The sequence below is a fragment of the Camelus ferus genome, chromosome 12 (assembly GCF_009834535.1).
Source record: "Camelus ferus isolate YT-003-E chromosome 12, BCGSAC_Cfer_1.0, whole genome shotgun sequence".
Classification (NCBI taxonomy): Eukaryota; Metazoa; Chordata; class Mammalia; order Artiodactyla; family Camelidae; genus Camelus; species Camelus ferus.
In genome coordinates, this window is record NC_045707.1 from 52,648,570 (window position 1) to 52,664,054 (window position 15,485).

A 15,485-nucleotide genomic window follows, 5' to 3' on the forward strand; every position below is an offset into this window, starting at 1 on the left:
TTGCCTACCTACTTTGTTTTATTTTTCATCTACAAATTAATCCTAGACCAAGGATGCCTCATTTATTCACTACTGCATCTCAAAGATTCTGTTTTCAGGGCACAGCAGGGCCTCAGTCATGGGTCATGTTTGACAATGGCCTCAATCCAGGCCATTAAAAAATTCGCTGTGACAACTTCTGCTAAGTGTAGTTTTTGTTACATTTCTCAATATATTTAATACTTTTCAGTGCAATGGAGAATCTTTATTTTCACATTTCTTTATTTCACCAAATGTGGGGAAAGGCACTCTTCTTTCTGTCACCTTTTATCTATTATCTCTCCATTATATGTCTACTTTCTATCTATTATCTACCTACCAATCTATCTAATCTATCTATCTATCTATCTAATCTATTGTCTATTTTCTATTATCTACCTACCAATCTATCTATCTAATCTATCTATCTGTGATCTATCTATTATCTATTTGTCTTGTGTGCACGTGTGTGCAGTGGCCAAGGCAGTGTAGAATGTTAGTAAAGGCAAGTTCCTCGGATACAGATGTTTGGGGTTACAGGTGAGCAAGTTGAGACTCAAGTGTCTTTGTGATGCAGTCAAGCTCGTGTTATTAAACGTGCCAGACCAGGACTGGAACGAGGACTGCCTGCCTCCTAGGACAGCATTCTTTCCGCCACACAATGACATCTTCTTTCATGAGCTGCTGTATTAAATGGACAAGCCAGTTTCCTTTTGCATGGTCTGGGTCTTATAGAAGGGCTTCTTGAGTGTTAGTTAGCCCTCAAGTGAACGTCTGAGCTTGAGCGATATGATTACTCCTTCCCTATGTGGGAAGGGAGACATCTGTGTGAGGCTGAGGGACTGGCCATTGGTCACAGGAACCATGTGTTTGAATTTAGCAGCCTCTCTCGGGTGTTGGACCAACCCTTTCTTGTGGTTCAGAGAACAAAACATTGCGCAGATCAGGGAGCCGCATCCTGACTTCAGCCCACCTGGACTCTGAATGCATGAAAGCAATTTCCCCACAATCCTCGCATCAGGGAGCACTTCCTCACCTGAGTCTCGAGAGAGAGCCGTCATGGCTGTCAGAAAGCCATATGTTTACTACAAGAAAGTTTTAGATGGGGAGCAAACTGTCCAGAGGACATGGCACCTCTTTTGAATCAGCAAAGCATCACCAGGGGCACTATAGATGGGCTGCTTTCTTTGACTGAGCTGGAGGAACCCTGGGGGCTCAGCCTTGCCTGTGGGCTCCACAGTGGTCTTCAGCCAACAGCCTTCACTCACCTCTGACCCAAAAGGGGGGTATCCCCCAACCCCAGCCTCACTCTTCTTACTGATGGCTATGAATTTGCCTCTGCTATAGACAGCAATGGCCCCATCCCCTCCTTTTCCACACCTCACAGGTGCACTGCCCGCCCCACCTACACATCCACACTAAAATGCTGCTGTTGCTGCTCTGAATTGCACCCAGATAACTGAGCCCACACCAGCTGTCAGACTCCAGTGTGAGAGTCTGGGAGAGATGCTCTCGCTCACCTCTCCTCTGGAAAGCACTCAGCAGGCACCACCCTCACTGCTGGATTCTCCCCTCTCTCTTGGGCACTCCCAGGCCACCACATCATTCACAGTCCTAAAATGCAGGTGCAGTCTGGGCGGGGAGTCCAAGCAGCAAAGCCATGAGATAGGGTGGCAGCCGTCTCCCCACTCCTTGAACATTTGTCTCTCTTCCTGGGCTGGTGTCACTCCACTTCTTTTAAAACCAAGAGACACAAGTGTCAGATTTGAGTTAGGTATGTAGTATGGACTTACATGCATATTTGATGAAAAAGCAGGGTCCTGGTTTTATTTTCCTGAAAAGAAAATTGCAGAAAAGATAAGAAAAAGGCCCCATACATCACTGTAAATCAGGAAGAATAGAGGCAGAGTAAGTAACACGTTGCTTATGAGGACACCGGGCTGGCCGAGGTGGATATTTTATGCTCCGGTCACCTGCTGAACCATGAGGTTGCTCGAGGTCAGTAAAACCCCTGACATGTGGGGCTGTTTCAATTCTGCCAGTGCCCTTTTAGAGCCAGACTGACAGCATGGACGGGGTGGGCGTGGGCACAGAGGCTGTGGACGTGCTCATCCGTTTGGTTCCCTGAGGCAAAGAGATGCCCTGTTTTCCCACCATTGTCAGCCATGATAGAAAGTATTGCCCTTGGCACCTCTGTTATCCCCGCTGCTGATCTGTGCATTTCCATGGCAACGGCCAGTGCAGCACCCAGCTCTTCATGGGTCCCCTCCACCTCCCCCTCTGGTAGGCAGCTGACGGCTAATGCAATCCCCATGCCGTGGGTAAGTGAAACTTCACCGTCACTGGTCCACGTGGCTGGAGAGGAAGAAAGGTTCCTAACCGCATTAGCAGACACAGCCCCTGTTGGACGTTTGGCCAAGACCTCGCTTTCTCGGTCGGTGTTTCCTGTGCAGGCATCTCGCCCACGTTCTGCTTTCAGAAGCCCTGGTCTCTTCCATTTTAAACAGAGAAAATAGAGCAGCATGTCTCCGATCCCCCCTGTTTGCAAACAAGTAAATGGAGGTGTCTCCCACTGCCCCTCTGCCTCCTGCCTGCTTCAGAGGAAGGAAATCTGGGCTGAGTTTGGACCCGCTTTCTGGCTCTGATGGGGCCCCTCACCGGGGATGTGTGTGTGGGGGCACTCACCCTTTCCCCCAGTAAGTTTAGAGCATGTCTTGTTCTCATTTTCATTTTTTTTAATTCTTTTTTTTATTGGGGGAGGAATTTGGTTTATTTATTTATTTCTGGAGGGGGCACTGGGGATTGAGCCAGGACCTCGTGTGTGCCAAGCATGTGCTCTACCACCTGAGCTGCTCCCTCCCCCCCTGTGCTCACTTTTGAAGCCCAGTTCCCGGGCTTAGCATTCAGCCACTTGGGCCTGGGTCACTGGAAGGGCTGTCCCAGGCCCTGTGTGGATGGGAGCATCCTGTCCCACGGTAAAGGCGGGTGGCTGTTCGCCTTCCTTGGGGGCAAGGGGAGAGACACCCTTTGACCTGTGAATGACTTTGGGGGCCACTCAATTTTAGGTAAAGAGGTAGCTTTGAAAGAATAAGTGATTTGGGAGACTGTTAATGGACTTGTGAGACATCTGTGTTAGTTCTGACTCTCACTCTCATAATTTATTTATTGAAATATTGAGTTACTGTCAATATTGTTTCAAGTGTAAGAAACTTTGAGTTAACCAAAGAATATCTGTTCATGAAGGGTGGAGGCATCTTTAAAAAACAGTGTTCCAGGGGCTCTTCCACTCGCTTTAAGCAAACAGTATTTTTCTAACAATTGCATCTGTTGGGGTGTGATTGGACACAGAGCATTTGAGATTTTCCTACAATATGTAACAATATGATACAGACATTGGGTTGATACCCTTCTCGCCCTGTTCTATGCTGCCAGCACTAATGTATGACAGAAATAGCAACAAACTAGAACCAGCAATTAAAGTGCCTGCCGGTGAGTTTAAACGTGCCCCCAGCTCAGAGCCACAGAAAGAGCTTCAATCAAGTTAGGAGATTATGATATATCCTCCAGCGATTAAAGAAAATTGTCCATAAGGTATCAGATATAAACATCGTTAGCATTTAGATAAGAATATTAATTTCCCTCTGTATTAGTTTTCACATTTCTCTGTGGAATGTGAAACCATGTCAGGGGAAAGCAAGCAAATGTAAGTAATATTTATAGTAAAACCAAAACACAATATTGAAGTGCACATCCACAAGCGGCAGAGCTCCTGGGACCCAGAATTGCTCCCGCGCACCCCTCCCCCACCCTCAGCAGGGCGGCCTTCCTGGAGGAAGACGCCCTGACGCCCAGCTCTTGTCTTCCTTGTCCTGCTGTTTGCAGCTTGGTCAGAACGGGTGTTTAGCATCTGCTGACCCTCTGTGAGTGCTTGGCTGCTGTGCCGTGGGGTCCTCGGCCCACAGGTGCACAGGAGCACAGGAGAGAGCTTCGTTTCCAAAACCAGAAACGTTCTTTCCCAGGGGTGGCCTCAATCTCGGCGTCTTGCTGTGCGGCCTCCTCGGCGCCTGGGAGCAGAGTCCTCCAGGGCCGAGGAGGCGGCGGCCTGGGAGCACAGGGCTCGCGTCCTGGAGTTCCCTCCCTTTGCCAGGGCCCAGTCACTGCCGCAGCGGAGAACTTCAGGCTCTGCTAACTCAGGATCGGGGTGGAGATGCCAAGGGCACCTCCTCAGAGAAAGCAACGCTTGAGGATCTTCACCCCAGCGTGGTCAGGTCTCCACGGTAAGCCTCGAATCACCTCCGTTGTTTGGACAGAAAACCTAGTTGCTTCACGTAGAGTCTATTGTGGACCGAGTTGTGCCCACACCCCCACAAGTTGACAGACTGACGTCCAGACCCCAGTGCCCAGAGTGGACCTTATCTGGAGATAGGATTTGAGAGAAGGTAGGACGTTAACAGTGAGGTCATTAGAATGGGCGCTGGTCCAACACGGGGAGACAAGAGGAGAACTTCTGGACAGACTCACAGGGTGGAAAGACATTGTGAGGACGGAGAGAAGACTGTCTCCAAGCCAAGGAGACAGGCCTGGAACCGGACCTGCCGACAGCTTGATCCCAGACTTCCAGCCTCCAGAACTGCGAGACAGTAAATCTGTCGTTCAAGCCCCCCAGTCGGGGTCCTCCATCCTGGCCACCCTGGAGGGCTGCGCAGTGGTCAGCGAGGGGGCACCCGTGCGGACTTTTACTCCTGACCATCATTATAAAAATCAAATGCAGTTGCGTGTGTAACAGTTACGTGCTTCTTAACTGACCCAGGATGATGGGCAGGACAATTATGCAGACCTTTAGAGACTGACCAGTCCTAATTACCTGAATAAACCTTGATAACCCGACCCCCTGAGGCAGACAGAAGGGCTGGTGGTTCTGTACCCGGACCTCATGGTGACAAAACAGAGGCCTGTGCCCCTCCTGTTCTCCTTCTGTCCTTCATTCATTCAGAACGCAGCCCCCTGCTTGTGGAACTGTTTGCAACTAGAAATTGCTAATTGCTTCCCTGTGGTGTCGCTTTACACACCCCTGAGCCCTTCCCTTCCTTTCATCTGCTGGTTAGTTTCTAGAGACTGTCACTTCCAGGTTCAGTTTTTTGGCAAGGAAACTCTGTCGGTGCCGCTGTCCTGTCCCCACTGCATGCCATCAGGTGCTCAGCTGTCCCTTCTTTTGTGGTGTCCGTGTTTTAACAGCCTGACCCAGCTCCCACAGCCTCTCACCTGTCGGCGTTGTCAGCTGCTGGGGACTGTGCGTTCTGCTGTTTTTACCTGGGTGTGCAAAACCATGATGTTTTGTTCTTCCTCTGCACTTAATGACTGGAATTTTTCCATAAGGAAGAATTTTTATTATCATGTATTCTGTTATTCTGCTGCATAATTTATAGGAGAAGCACGAGAAATCCTTGCTACTTTGCTATTATTTGCCAATTTTCAGAATGCAGTGACGGCCTGCTAACCTCCAGAGTTAACTGGCGTCTGCGTGCCTTTGCTTTAATTAGCATCCCGTGGATTTTCACGTACTTGGTGCGTCTCAGTTCATTGCAGTCACCGCTCTTCTGAAAGCTCCTGTTGTCCCGGCTTTGGCTGAGGGAGCACATTCATTTGGCTCCTGTGAGTTTGTGACCCCAGAATTCTTTCTTGGCGTCTTTGCTTTCAGCTACACTGTATTCCAGACTTATGCGTTTTCTGCCCCAGACCTGGGATCAGTCATTTGTCAAGGAGTCTTGGTTCTTTTCAGTGGGAAATACTATTTAGATACCACAATCTGAAAACTAGGCATGTTTCTCATAACTGAAATAATCATCGCTCTGGGCCTGTCCAGTCCAGAGAGGGAGAGGATGCATGTTATTAAAAGAAATTCATATAATGAGCTCACATTGCTATTCCCCGTTGAAAGTTAAGACTACGGCCCTTTACACAGAACATTTGATTTTATGCTTAGAATGTCGGTTGCTAATGTCATTCATGTGATTATTTATTTGCTTTATCTTATGACGTATATAATAGTTTCAAAAACAGGAATATGATTTTATTCTTAAGGATTTGGGGGTTGGTTGCGGTTTAAGACACCACTGTCGGCTCTTTGCGTCGCTGGGGATCTCTGGGTAATTTTCCTGGGCGGTGTGCCTTCCTCCCTGGCTGCGGAATCGATTTGCGTGCCCCCCACAATTCCCCAGAGTATGACACACTTTCAGACTTTGTTCAGTCTGGTTGGTGAGAAATTGTATCTCAGTCTAGCTTTTTTTTTTTAAAAAGCTTTCCTTTGTAAACTTATGTATTTTATTTTATTCATTTGGACCATTATTTTGAAAAGAGGTCTGTGGCTGGGGCTGTGGTCTGGAGGGGCCTTGTTAATACTCTGGACCTTTTACCAGCAAGAAAGAAAGAGTTCCCAGTAAGGCTCTTACACAGGAGGAAGTCAGGTCACTTTAAATTTCTCCTACACAAAATTTTTTAAACAATTTTTATTGAGTTATAATCATTTTACAATATTGTGTCAAATTCCAGTGTAGAGCACAATTTTTCAGTTACGCATGAACATATATATATTCATTGTCATATTTATTTCTCTGTGAGCTACTGTAAGATCTTGTATACATTTCCCTGTGCTATACAGTATAATCTTGTTTATCTATTCTACAATTTTGAAATCCCAGTCTGTCCCCTCCCACCCTCTGCCCCCTTGGCAACCACAAGTTTGTATTCTATGTCTATGAGTCTGTTTCTGTTTTGTATTTATGTTTTGTTTTTGTTTTTATTTTTTTTTTAGATTCCACATATGAGCAATCTCATATGATATTTTTCTTTCTCTTTCTGGCTTACTTCACTTAGAATGATGTTCTCCAGGAAAATCCATGTTGCTGCAAATGGTGTTATGTTGTAGGTTTTTGTGGCTGAATAGTATTCCATTGTATAAATATACCACTTCTTCTTTATGCAGTCATCTGTTGATGGACATTTAGGCTGTTCCCATGTTTTGGCTATTGTAAATAGTGCTGCTATGAACATTGGGGTGCAGGTGTCATTTTGAAGTAGGGTTCCTTCTGGATATATGCCCAGGAGCGGGATTCCTGGGTCATATGGTAAGTCTATTCCTAGTCTTTTGAGGAATCTCCATACTGTTTTCCACAGTGGCTGCACCAAACTGCATTCCCACCAGCAATATAGGAGGGTTCCCTTTTCTCCACAGCCTCTCCAGCATTTGTCATTTGTGTGCTTCTGAATGATGGCCATTCTGACTGGTGTGAGGTGATACCTCATTGTAGTTTTGATTTGCATTTCTCTGATAATTAGTGATAATAGATCATTTGTATTTCTTCCTTGGAGAATTGCTTGTTTAGGTCTTCTGCCCATTTTTGGATTGGGTTGTTTGGTTTTTTCTTATTAAGTCATATGAGCTGCTTATATATTCTGGAGATCAAGCCTTTGTCGGTTTCATTTGCAAAACTTTCCTCCCATTCCATAGGTTGTCTTTTTGTTTTACTTATGGTTTCCTTTGCTGTGCAGAAGCTTGTAAGTTTCATTAGATCCCATTTGTTTATTCTTGCTTTTATTTCTATTGCTAAGGTAGACTGTCCTAGGAGAACATTTTTGAGATGTATGTCAGACAATGTTTTGCCTATGTTTCCTTCTACGAGGTTTATTGTATCTTGTCTTACGTTTAAGCCTTTGATCCATTTTGAGTGTATTTTTGTGTATGGTGTAAGGGAGTGTTCTAGCTTCATTGATTTACATGCTGCTGTCCAGTTTTTCCAGTAACATTTGCTGAAGAGCCTGTCTTTATTCCATTGTATATTCTTGCCTCCTTTGCCAAAGACTAGTTGACCAAAAGTTTGTGGGTTCATTTCTGGGCTCTCTATTCTGTTCCGTTGGTCTATATGTCTGTTTCTGTACCAATACCGTGCTGTCTTGATGACTATAGCTCTATAGTATTGTCTGAAGTCTGGGAGAGTTATTCTTCCAGCCTCTTTCTCTTTCTTTAGTAATGCTTTGGCAATTCTAGGTCTTTTGTGGTTCCATATAAATTTTATTATGATGTGTTCTAGTTCTGTGAAATATGTCTTGGGTAATTTGATAGGGATTGCATTAAATCTGTACATTGCCTTGGGCAGTGTGACTATTTTAACAATATTGATTCTTCGAATCAAGGAGCATGGGATGTCTTTCCACTTTTTAAAGTCTTCTTTAATTTCCTTCATCAATGGTTTATAGTTTTCTGTGTATAATTCTTTCACCTCCTTGGTTAGATTTATTCCTATGTATTTTATTACTTTGGGTGCTATTTTAAAGGGGATTGTTTCTTTACTTTCTTTTTCTGTTGATCCATGGTTAGTGTAAAGAAATGCAATGGATTTTTGAACATTTTCTAGTAACCTGCTACCTTGCTGAATTCTTTGATTCGTTCTAGTAGTTTTTGTGTGGACCCTTTAGGGTTTTCTATATATAGTATCATGTTATTGGAATACAGTGACACTTTTACATCTTCTTTGCCAATTTGGATCCCTTTTATTTCTCTCTTGCCTGACTGCTGTGGCTAGGACTTCCAAGACTATGTTCAATAGGAGTGGTGATAGTGGGCAGCCTTGTCTTGTCCCAGATTTTAGTGGGAAGCTTTTGAGTTTTCCATGGTTGAGTACTATGCTGGCTGTAGGTTTGTCATCTATAGCTTTTATTATGTTGAGATATGTTCCCTCTACACCCACTTTAGTGAGAGTTTTTATCATAACTGAGTGTTGAATTTTATCAAAAGCTTTTTCTGCATCTATTGAGATGATCATGTGGTTTTTGTCCTTTCTCTTGTTGATGTGATGTATTACATTGATTGATTTGCATATGTTGAACCACCCTTGTGTCCCTGGTAATGAACCCCACTTGATCATGATGTACAATCTTTTTTATGTGCTGTTGGATTGTATTTGCTAATATTTTGGTGAGGGTTTTTGCATCTATGTTCATCAGTGATACTGGCCTATAATTCTCTTTTTTGGTGGTGTCTTTGCCTAGTTTTTGTATCAGGGTGATGGTGGCTTCATAGAATGAGTTTGGGCGTATCCCCTCCTTTCCAATCATCTGGAAGAGTTTGAGAAGGACTGGTATGAGTTCTTCTTTGTATGTTTGGTAGAATTCCCTGGTGAAGCCATCTGATCCTGGACTTTTATTTGTAGGGATTTTTTTTTATTGCTATTTCGATTTCATTTCTAGTGATTGGTTTGTTCAAGTGATCAGTTTCTTCTTCATTCAGTCTTGGTGGACTGTATATTTCCAGAAACTTGTCCATCTCCTCTAGGTTATCCATTTTGGTTCCATATAGTTTTTCATAATATTCTCATATGATATTCTGTATTTCTATGTTATTTGTTGTAATTTCTCCATTTTCCTTTCTTATATTGCTAATTTGTGCTCTGTCTTTTTTCTTCTTTGTGAGTTTGGCCAAAGGTTTGTCGACTTTATTTACTTTTTCAGAAGAACAGCTTTTGGTTTGATTAATTTTTTTCTATGGTTTTTTTAATCTCTATTTATTTATTTCCTCCCTGATCTTTATAATTTCCTTCCTTCTGCTGCTTTTTGGGGTCTTTTGTTCTTCTTTTCCTAGTTCTTTTAGTTGGTGGGTTAAATTGTTTATTTGAGATTGCTCTTCTTTTTGAGGAAGGCATGTATCTCTATAAACTTCCCTCTTAGCACTGCCTTTGCTGTGTCCCATAAATTTTCTGTGGTTGTGTTTTCATTTTCATTTGTCTTAAGGTAGTTTTTAATTTTAACTTTGATTTCATCATTGACCCATTGGTTTTTTAATAGCATGTTGTTTAATATCCACGCTTTCCTATTTTTCTCCTTTGTTTCTCTGCAGTTGATTTCTAGTTTTATGGCATTGTGGTCAGTAAAGATGCTTGAGATAATTTCTATCTTCTTAACATTATTGAGGTTTCTTTTGTGCCTAAGTACGTGATCAATCTTAGAAAATGTTCCATGTGCACTTGAAAAGAATGTATATCCTATTTTGGGGGGGTGTAATGCTCTGAAAATATCTACCAAATATAATTTTTCTATTGTATTATTTAATTTCTCTGTTGCCTTATTTATTTTCTGTTTGGAAGATCTGTCTAGTGATGTTAATGAGGTGTTAAAATCTCCAACTATGATTGTATTCCTATCAATATCCCCCTTTATCTCTGTTAGTAATTGTTTTACGTACTTAGGTGCTCCTAAATTGGGTGCATTTATATAAATGAGTGTAATATCCTCATCTTGTCTCACTCCTTTAATCATTATAAAATGTCCTTCTTTATCTTTCATTATGGCCTTTGTTTTAAAGTTTATTTTGTCTGAAACCAGTACTGTTACACCTGCTTTTTTTGGCTTTTCCATTTGCATGGACTATCCTTTGCCATCCTTTCACTCTCAATCTATATGTGTCCTTCTCCCTAAAGTGGGTCTCTTGTATGCAGCATATTGAAGGTTCTTGCTTTATTATCCAGTCTGCCACTCTATGTCTTTTGATTGGAGGATTTAGTCCTTTAACATTTACAATAATTAATGATAGATGTGTGTTTACTACCATTTTGAACTTATTTTTGCAGTTGATTTGGTATTTCCTCTTTGTGCCTTTCTTCTTCCTTTTGTGGTTTGGTAATAACTGGTTTTATTAAACAGAAAGTAATATAAGCTCAAACCCATCCTACTGAGAACAAAAAATTTTTAAAAAGAAAGAAAGAAAAATACTCTATAGTTTCTTGCTTCCCTCTCCTACTCTTAATGATTTAGATGCCTTCTTTTACAATTTTGTGCTTATTCTATCTGTAATTCGTGAGTTATCATCTTTCCAGTTATGAGTTTCTCATTTCTGTAACTTCCTGCTTCTTTTCTATTTAGAGTAGACCTTTCAATATTTCTCTTAGCATGGGTTTAGTGTTGCTAAACTCTTTTAGTTTTTGCTTGTCTGTGAAATTCTTTATCTATCCTTCTATTGTAAAGGATAGCCTTTCTGGATAAAGTATCCTAGGCTGCATCTTTTTTTCATTCAGGACTTTGAATATATCTTGCCACTCCCTTCTGGCCTGTAGTGTTTGTGTAGAGAAATCAGCTGAGAGCCTTATTGGGGTTCTCTTGTAACTCACTCTTTGATTTTCTCTTGCAGCCTTTAGGATCATTTCTTTATCCTTGACTCTGGCCATCTTGATTATGATCTGTTTTGTTGTGGGTCTGTTTGGGTTCTTCCTGTTTGGGACCCTCTGATTCCTTCTTTAAGTTTGGGAAGTTTTCAGTCATGATTTCTTCCAACACCTTTTCAATCCCCTTTGATCTTTCTTCCCCTTCTGGAACACCTATTATGTGTAGATTAGCATGCTTTATTTATCCCATAGGTCCCTTATGTTGTTTTCATTAGTTTTTATTTGTTTTTCTCTCAGCTGTTCTGATTGGTTGCTTTCTGCTGTCCTGTCTTCTAGGTCACTTATTCGTTCCTCTGCATTACCTAGCCTGCTTTGTACAGCCTTTAGATCAGCTCTCATCTCAGCCAATGAATTTACTAATTCTACCTGGTTCTTCTTTATAGCTTCAATTTCATTTTGACATATTTTATATCTCTAAACACTATTTCTTTTAGTTCCTTCATTACTTTGATCACTCCGTTTTTGAAATCTTGATCTAGTAGGCCATCAATGTCTATTTGATTGATCATTCTTTCAGGGGATTTCTCTTGCTTCTTTAATTGGGAGTGGTTCCTCTGCTTCTTCATCTTGCTCATATCTCTCTGGCACTATGGCTTAAGGAGTATCAGTTATCTATTGTGGTCCTTAAGGTCCTTTTTTTATTTATCTATCTAATGCCTATGCAGGAATAAAACTTTTTTAAAAAGAGAGAGAAAGAAAATTTTTAAATAAGGGAGAAAAAAAGGTTTGAAAACAGTGTATAATCAATAATAAAAGAGCAATTTGAATCAGACTAGCAATTGAGTTGAGATATCTTTTTAAAAATCTTAAAGAAAAAGAAAAAAATACCAAAAAACAATATTTGAAACCTGTTTATAATCAATAACAAGAGATCAAAACCAAGAGAAATGAAAATGAAATCAGATGGATTTTTAAAAATAGTAATAATAAAAATATTTTAAAAGAAAAATTTTAAAGGGATTAAAACTGGAGACATATACAATTGTTTAAAAAGTAAAAATTAAAAAGGTAATAGAAAATAGAACAGATAAAAAAAGATTTTTAAAAAAGGGCAGGGTGTTCTCCTGGAGACTGTGTGCTATTAAGAAGCCTTTCTGTCTTCACCCTGTTTTGCAAACTCAGGTTGCTGTTTCCAGAGGCCCTCCATTGGCACCCTCATCTGTGCTGCTCCCAGTGCCTGTCGGTAAGCAGATCGTCCCCCCTCCCAACAGTGGGTCAGGTGTTGAGCTCTTACCGGGTGGGTAGGCGGGTCACTCCCCCATTCCAATGCCGCAGTCAGATGCTGTGCTTTGTCGAGGTAGGTGGGCAAATTGCACCTCCTCCTAGAGCTGCGGTCAGGGGCTGTGCTCCTGCCAGGAAGGCAGGTGGCCACCCACCCTCTCCTTGTGCCTGTCACTTCACGGCTCTGTTCAGCTGCCTGCTCCACCTCTGGTAGGCGCTCTGTAGTGGGCCTCAGGGAAGACCACAGAACAGACCTGCCCCTGCTCCATGCCAAATCTCAGCTCCTCATTTGTCATGGTGGCACGAGTTCTCTGAGGTGCCAGGGCAGAAAGATCCTGTCTGCCTTGGGCTGTAAACAGATCTCAGTCCTGCCTAGGAGTTTGTGGAGCCCCAGGTACAGGTCCAGGTCTCGGCCCTGCTCCTGCCCCTGCCCCTGCCCCCACCCGGGCACTGTGCATAGGAGGACATGGTGGCTGTGGCTGCGCCCTGCCTCTCTTCTTGTGAGAAGCACCAGTAATGGCACTGCGAGTCTGAGGAGACAAAGGCTAGGCATCTCCCCCCAGGGCACACCAGCTGTGTTGCTTTGCTTTTTTCATAATTTATGGGGGACTCAGGTTGTTCTGCTCTGTATCCCCTCCCAGCCACAGTGCACAGCACTCTGAAGTCCCTGGGGCTGCTCAGTGCAGCTTCCCCAGTCCTCTGCCCAGCTCGGGCAACCTGTCCCAGCCCCCAGCTGCTGGCTTGCATCTCGGGCTGGGTGTCGCAGGGACCCTCTGTGCCTGTTTAACTTAGTTCTGTCAGTCAAGGGATGCTCCATGCAGATCCGAGCCTCAGAGGCTCCCCCTCAGTCCCGCTGGCCTCTCCATTGGAGAGAGGGAGACCCAGCAAATGAGCGCTAGTCCTCCTTTGCCACTCCCTCTCCATTGGACCTGTCCTGCACTGTTTCGCCTTTTCTTCTTTCTTTTTTCCTTTTCTCCTACCAGATTTTTGGCGTCTTTGTCTTTTGAAGAGGGTGATGTTCTGTCAGAGCTCAGCAGGTGTTCTGGTTGGCTGAGTGGGTCCGTGAATGTGAGTTTTGGTGTATTTGTGGGAGAAGGTGAGCTACAAGCGTCCTTCTACTCCACCATCTTGGCCCCCTCTCTCTCCTACACAACTTTTTACTCTAATTTCTCCAGTAAGGAGTTAGATTGAACATCTTTTAAATTTTAAAGGCCATTTGCAGATCTTTTTTGTGAATAATCTGTTCCTATATCTTGCTTATTTTTCTATGCATTTTTTTCTTCTGCTGCCACAGTTTTCTGGTCTACTTTTGGAAACTTCCCTGGGACTAGCAGTGCTTTCTCATATGGATTACAAGTAAATATTTGCATTTTTAAAATCACGTTGTTTATTTTCATTTTTTTCCGGTAGAGATGTTTGGGGTTTGTTTGAGCAGTAGAATTTAGCCTTCCCCTCTTGTTACTTCTGATTTGTGAGCTGCAAAGATTTCCCATTCCCAGGTTTGTAAGAGATCCTCCCAAGTGTCTTCTAATACTTTTAACATGGTATTTATTTGTATGTTCATCAGTTCATTAGTTTTGCATTTAATTCTTTGAACCTTTTGGTTTATCATGTTTTTTGTTAGAAACGGATCCAATTCTACCTTTTTGTTTATGTTGTTTTTCCAGTTACTCATTTTTCTCTCAGAAGTCCACCTTTCCTTTACTGATTTAAGATGCAGGCTTTTCATAACACATCAAGTTACAGAAATTTCCAGGTGCAGTTGAGTCTTCTCTTGGATTTTGTATTCTGTCCCATTGGTCTTCCTGTTTATTCTTGCAATGTCAGCATGTTTAATTGCAGAGTTTTATATTATTTTTATGTCTGGTAGTACTAGCCTTCTTATTCAGTCTTCCTGGCTACTTTTGCTTCTTTGTTCTTCCCAATGGACTTTATTGACCACTTTTCTAGCTTTAGAATTTTTTTAAAATCTCATAGTATTTTTCCCTAGTCTTGCATAAATTTATAGTTTGACTTATTGTATTTTCCGCTGCCTCCTCCTTCTCTGTCAATGACTTTATAACTTTTGCAATAAAATTAGCACACATTCAATATAAAATAATACAGTCAATACAGAAGAGGTAAAAAGAAAGAGAGAAAGAACCATTCAGACCCCAGATAAAATAATTTTATTAAAACGGAATCTTTTTATTCATGCTGTATATTAAATTTTAAAGTTACATTTGTTTTTCTTAATTGTAATAGAGGGAAAAAAGAAACTAACATGAAACTGAAAGAAACTATTCTTGATCAGGAGAAATATTAATTCTTAAAAGTTCTCTTTAACATTGGAGAAAATATTAAAAATTAAATTTAGATATTAGAGTCATTCTTCAAAAGAGATTATCACTTGCATACCGGCAGCTAATGGTGAAAAATTGGTACTCACGTGCTTCTTCCTAACCCCCCTCCTCTGCATCGTGGTTTTCTTATTTGTTTTTTCATTAGAGATACTATGTTTTTTAATGTGTCAGGGTTTATAGCACTTTTCACCTGTGCTGTGGCTGTATTACCTACCTAAATTGCATAATTTTAATTCTGTTTTCAAATTGATTTGAATCTGTCCTATTATGCATTTTCCACTTTTGAATTATTTTGGTGCGTCCCCTAAATGGATCTCATCCTGTAGGAGTTTCATCAAAAAGTCCTCATTGTAACTCCACTGGCTGAGGTTTTTCACGTTGGAGACTCTCTGGTGGTTGCCTTTATCCCTGGGCACCTTAGTGATGAAACCGGGTCATGTTAGTAGGAGGAAGGCTATACTGCAGAAACCAACCTCAGAATCTTAGTATCTTAGCCCAGGCCAGGTTTCTCTCTGCTCCACACAGTCACTCAGGATCCACACCGTGATACAGAGAAAGGGGAGAATCCACAGTCACTCACCTGCCTGGCTCTCCAGTGACACACGTCACTCGTCTCTCCTATTTTGGCCAAACTTGACATTTGGCCTCAATCCGACTGTCGGGAGGCTGAGGACTTAGCTGCATGTCTGGACGC